We start from the raw sequence: 6538 nt of genomic DNA on the forward strand, positions 1-6538 counted from the left end.
GTCACTCAGGCTTGGTGGGGGGAGGGGTGTCCGCCATTACTGAGGCTTGAGTAGGTGGCTTTCCTCTCACTGTGTTAACAAAGCCACCGGGAAATTTGAACTGGTCTGAGTCCACCACAGCTCAGCAAAGCCCCTGTAGCCAGACTGCCTCTCTAGATTGCTCCTCTCTGGGCAGGGCATCTCTGAAAGAAAGGCAACAGCCCCAGTCAGGGGCTTATAGATAAAACTCCCTTCTCCCTGGGACAGAGCACCTGTGGGAAGGGGCGGCTATGGGCACAGCTTCAGCAGACAACCATTTCTGCCTGCCAGCTCCAAAGAGAGCAATGGATCTCCCAACACAGCACTCAAGCTCTGCTAAGGGACAGACTGCCTCCTCAAGTGGGTCCTTGACCCCTGTGCCTCCTGACTGGGAGACACCTCCCAGCAGGGTTTGACAGACACCTCATACAGGAGAGCCCCAGCTGCATCTGGTGGGTGCTTCTCTGGGACGACGCTTCCAGAGGAATGAACAGGCAGCAATCTTTGCTGTTCTGCAGCCTCTGCTGGTGATAACCAGGCAAACAGGATCTCGAGCGGGCCTCCAGCAAACTCCAGCAGATCTGCAATAGAGGAGCCTGACTGTTAGAAGGAAAGCTAACAAGCAGAAAGGAATAGCGTCAACATCAACAAGAAGGATGCCACACAGAAACCCCATCTGAAGGTCACCAACATCAAAGACCAAAGGTAGGTAAATCCACAAAGATGAGGAAAAACCAGTGCAAAAAGCCTGAAAATTCCAAAAACCAGAACGCCTCTTCTCCAAAGGATCACAACACCTCACCAGCAAGGGAACAAAACTGGACAGAGAATGAGTTTGACAAATTGACAGAAGTAGGCTTCAGAAGATGGGTAATAACAAACTCCTCTGAGCTAAAGGAGCATGTTCTAACCCAATGCAAGGAAGCTAAGAACCTTGAAAAAAGGTTAGAGGAATTGCTAACTAGAATAACCAGTTTAGAGAAGAACATAAATGACCTGATGGAGCTGAAAAACACAGCACGAGAACTTCTTGAAGCATACACAAGTATCAATAGCCGAATTGATCAAGCAGAAGAAAGGGTATCAGAGATAGAAGATCAGCATAATGAAATAAAGCATGAAGACAAAGATTATAGAAAAAAGAATGAAAATAAATGAACAAAGCCTCCAAGAAATATGGGACTACGTAAAAAGACCAAACCTACATTTGATTGGTATATATGAAAGTGACAGGGAGAATGGAACCAAGTTGAAAAACACTCTTCAGAATATTATCCAAGAGAATTTCCCCAACCTAGCAAGGCAGGCCAACATTCAAATTCAGGAAATACAGAGAACACCGTTAAGATACTCCGCGAGAAGAGCAACCCCAAGACACACAGTCGTCCCATTCATCAAGGTTGAAATGAGGAAAAAATGTTAAGGGCAGTCAGAGAGAAAGGTCGGGTTACCAACAAAGGGAAGCCCATCAGACTAACAGCGGACCTCTCTGCAGAAACCCTACAAGTCAGAAGAGAGTGGGGGCCAATATTCAACATTCTTAAAGAAATGAGTTTTCAACCCAGAATTTCATATCCAGCCAAACAGAGCTTCATAAGTGAAGGAGAAATAAAGTCCTTTGCAGACAAGCAAATGCTGAGAGGTTTTGTCACCACCAGGGCTGCCTTATAAGAGCTCCTGAAGCATGGAAAGGAAAAACCAGTACCAGCCTCTGCAAAAGCATATGAAATTGTAAAGTCCGTTGACACTATAAAGAAACTGCTCAGCTAGTAGCTGGCAAAATAACCAGCTAGCATCATAATGACAGGATCAAATTCACACATAACAATATTAACCTTAAATATGAATGAGCTGAGTGCCCCAATTAAAAGACACAGACTGGCAAGTTGAATAAAGAATCAAGACCCATCTGTGTGCTGTATTCAGGAGACCCATCTCACGTGCAAAGACACACATAAGCTCAAAATAAAGGGATGGAGGAAGATTTACCAAGCAAATGGAAAGCAAAAAAAAAGCAGAGGTTGCAATCCTGATCTCTGATAAAACAGACTTTAAACCAACAAAGATAAAAAAAGACAAGGGCATTACATAATGGCAAAAGGATCAATGCAACAAGGAGAGCTAAGTATCCTAAATATATATGCACCCAATGTAGGAGCGCCCAGATTCATAAAGCAAGTTCTTAGAGACCTACAAAGAGACTTAGACTCCCACACAATAATGAGAGACTTAGACTCCCACACAATAAACTGGGGAGACTTTTAACACCTCACTGTCAATATTAGATCAGTGAGACAAAATTAACAAGGATATTCAGGACTTGAACTCAGCTCTGGACCAAGCGGACCTGATAGACATCTACAGAACTCTCCACCCCAGATCAACAGAATATACATTTTTCTCAGGACCACATAGCACTTATTCTAAAATTGACCACATAATTGGAAGTAAAACACTCCTCAGCAAATGCAAAAGAACAGAAATCATAACAAACAGTCTCTCAGACCACAGTGCAATCAAATTAGAACTCAGGATTAGGAAACTCACTCAAAGCCACAAAACTGCATGAAAACTGAACAACCTGCTCCTGAATGACTACTGGGTAAATAATGAAATTAGGGCAGAAGTAATAAGTTCTTTGAAACCAAGGAGAACAAAGACAACGTACCAGAATCTCTGGGACACAACTAAGATAGTGTTTAGAGGGAAATTTATAGCACTAAATGCCCACAGGAGAAAGCAGGAAAGATCTAAAATCGACACCCTAACATCACAATTAAAACAACTAGAGAAGCAACAGCAAACAAATTCAAAAGCTAGCAGAAGACAAGAAATAACTCAGAGCAGAACTAAAGGAGATAGAGACACGAAAAATCCTTCAAAAAATCAATGAATCCAGGAGCTGGTTTTTGAAAAGATTGACAAAACAGACCACAAGCCAGACTAATAAAGAAGGAAAGAGAGAAAAATCAAATAGACACAATAAAAAATGATAAAGGAGGTATCACCACTGATCCCACAGAAATCCCACAAACTACCATCAGAGAATAGTATAAACACCTCTATGCAAATAAACCAGAAAATCTAGAAGAAATGGTTAAATTTCTGGACACATACATCTTCTCAAGACTAAACCAAGAAGAAGCTGAATCCCTGAATAGACTAATAACAGGTTCTCAAATTGAGGCAGTAATTAATGGCCTGTCAACCAAAAAAAGCCCAGGACCAGATGGATTCACAGCTGAATTCTACCAGAGGTACAAGGAGGAGCTGCTGCCATTCCTTCTGAAACTATTCCAAACAGTAGAAAAAGAGGGACTCCTCCTTAACTCATTTTATGAGGCCAGCATCATCCTGATACCATAACCTCACAGAGACACAACAAAAAAAGAAAATTTCAGGCCAATATCCCTGATGAACATCGAAGCAAAAATCCTCAATAAAATACTGGCAAACCAAATCCAGCAGCACATCAAAAAGCTTATCCACTAATATCAAGTCAGCTTCATCCCTGAGATGCAAGGCTGGTTCAACATACACAAATCAATAAACGTAATCAATCACATAAACAAAACCAATGACAAAAACCACATGATTATCTCAATAGATGTAGAAAAGGCCTTCAATAAAATTCAACACCCCTTTATGCAAAAAACTCTCAATAAACTAGGTACTGATGGAATGCATCTCAAAATAGTAAGAGCTATTTATGACAATCCCACAGCCACTATCATACTGAATAGGCAAAAGCTGGAAGCATTTTCTTTGAAAACCAGCACAAGACAAGGATGCCCTCTCTCACCACTCCTATTCAACGTAGTATTGGAAGTTCTGGCCAGGATAATCAGGCAAGAGAAAGAAAGCCTATTCATATAGGAAGAGAGGAAGTCAAATTGTCTCTGTTTGCAGATGACATGATTGTATATTTAGAAAACCCCATCGTCTCAGCCCAAAATCTCCTTAAGCTGATAAGCAACTTAGCAAAGTCTCAGGATATAAAATCAATCGGCAAAACTCACAAGCATTTCTATACACCAATAATAGACAAACAGAGAGCCAAATCATGAGTGAACTCCCATTCACAATTGCTACAAAGAGAATAAAAAACGTAGGAATACAACTTACAAGAGATGCGAAGGACCTCTTCAAGGAGAACTACAAACCACTGCTCAGAGAAATCAGAAAGGACACAAACAAATGGAGAAACATCCCATGCTCATGGATAGGAAGAATTAATTCGTGAAGATGGTCATACTGCCCAAAGTAATTTATAAAAGAATTCAATGCTATTCCCATTAAACTACAACGGACATTCTTCACATAATTAGAAGAAACTATTTTAAAATTCAGATGGAACCAAAAAAAGAGCCCAAATCGCCAAGATGTTTCTAAGCAAAAAGAACAAAGCTGGAGGTATCACACTACCCAACTTCAAACTATATTATAAGGTTACAGTAACCAAAATAGCATGATACCGGTACCAAAACAGACACATAGACCAATGGAACAGAATCAGAAATAAGACCATACACATACCACCATCTGTTCTTTGACAAACCTGACAAAAACAAGCAATGGGGAAAGAATTCCTTCTTAATAAATGGTGCTGGGAAAACCGGCTAGCCACATGCAGAAAACTGAAATGGACACCTTCCTTACACTTTAAACAAAAATTAACTCAAGATGGATTAAAGACTTAAACATAAGACCTAAAACCATAAAAACCTTAGAAGAAGATCCAGGCGGTACCATTCAGGACATAGGCATGGGCAAAGACTTCATGACTAAAACACTAAAAGCAATGGCCAAAAAAAGCCAAAATTGACAAATGGGATCTAATTAAACTTAAGAGTTTCTGCACAGCAAAAGAAATTATCATCAGAGTGAACAGGCAACCTACAGAATGGGAGAAAATTTTTGCAATCCATCTGACAAAGGTCTAATATCCAGAATCTACAAAGAACTTAAACAAATTTACAAGAAAAAAACAGAAACCCATCAAAAAGTAGGCAAAGGATATAAATAGACACTTCTCAAAAGAAGACATTTATGTGGCCATCAAACATATGAAAAAAGGCTCATCATCACTAGTCATTAGAGAAATGCAAATCAAAACCACAATGAGATACCATCTCATGCCACTTAGAATGGCAATCATTAAAAAGTCAGGAAACAACAGATGCTGGAGAGGATGTGGAGAAATAGGAATGCTTTTACACTGTTGGTGGGAGTGTAAATTAGTTCAACCATTGTGGAAGACAGTGTGGCAATTCCTCAAGGATCTAGAACCAGAAATACCATTTGACCCAGCAATCCCATTACTGGATATATACCCAAAGGATTATAAATCATGCTACTATAAAGACACATGCACACGTATGTTTATTGCAGCAGTGTTCACAATAGCAAAGACTTGGAACCAACCCAAATGCCCATCAGTGATAGACTGCATAAAGAAAATGTGGCACATATACACCATGGAATACTATGCAGCAATAAAAAAGGATGAGTTCATGTCCTTTGCAGGGACATGGATGAAGCTGGAAACCATCATTATCAGCAAACTAACACAAGAACAGAAAACCAAACACCACATGTTCTCACTCATAAGTGAACGTTGAGAACACATGGACACAAGGAGGGGAACATCACACACCAGGGACCTTCAGGGAGTAGGGGGCTAGGAGAGGGATAGCATTAGGAGAAATACCTAATGTAGATGGTGGGTTAATAGGTGCAGCAAACCACCATGGCACGTGTATACATACGTAACAAACCTGCACTTTCTGCACGTGTATCCCAGAACTTACAGTATAATAAAAGCAAATAAAATTTTACATAAATGCATAAAGTCTGGTATAGCTAATATATTATAATGAAATGTCAAGTATAATTCCAGCTCAAAGAAAATGCCACAAAATTATGAAGGCCTTTCCACAAATCTCTAAATTTATGTCCTCATAACATTACATTTCTATTTCTTCTTGAATAATTTCCTGATTTTAGCTATGACTCAGTGATAGTAAGATGGTAATTATGAGGAGAAAATCCTGCCTCATTTCACCACACACCTAAGTCTTAAGCAGTCACTTCTAACACAGCTGAATAATAGATACTCACCCAGCTGAGTCTACGAATTGAATCCATGTATGTAAGATAAGGCCCCCAAGGAGTGGTAATAAGCTGGGAATGTCATCAGCTCATCTTCCTTCAGGCTCATATTTGTCATTGTCTCTTGTAGAAACAGGACAGTGTTGGCACTGGGATTGTTAGAAACAGAGGGTATCAAAGGGAAAACAACTTGCTTAATTTTTGGAAAACAGCAGATTGGAAGCAGATGGGCTCCAATGTTTTCCATGTGTGAGGTCATTGTCCCAGGTAGCTTTGCTCAGGTGAGTGGTCTGGCCTCGTTTCTTGTCAGCAAAACAGAAGTCAAACAATATTTCTATTCCAAGAGAAGAGAACATAATGTCAGATTTTCTCAGGGATTCCCACTAGTTCAAGGAAGTTTCATGGTCTT

At 40.1% G+C, this 6538-nt stretch overlaps 1 protein-coding gene across 1 annotated transcript in view; it reads right to left on the reverse strand.

Annotated features, from left to right (window-relative positions):
* The window catches only part of GCSAML (germinal center associated signaling and motility like), a 69347-nt gene extending 63084 nt beyond the window's left edge, over positions 1-6263 (reverse strand). The window contains exon 1 of the mRNA XM_063809246.1: positions 6139-6263. The gene's annotated coding sequence lies outside the window, so the exon portion shown is untranslated. The remainder of the gene's footprint in view (positions 1-6138) is intronic.
* Positions 6264-6538: the final 275 nt, after the last annotated feature.

Source organism: Pan troglodytes, chromosome 1 (genome assembly GCF_028858775.2).
Source record: "Pan troglodytes isolate AG18354 chromosome 1, NHGRI_mPanTro3-v2.0_pri, whole genome shotgun sequence".
Lineage (NCBI taxonomy): Eukaryota > Metazoa > Chordata > Mammalia > Primates > Hominidae > Pan > Pan troglodytes.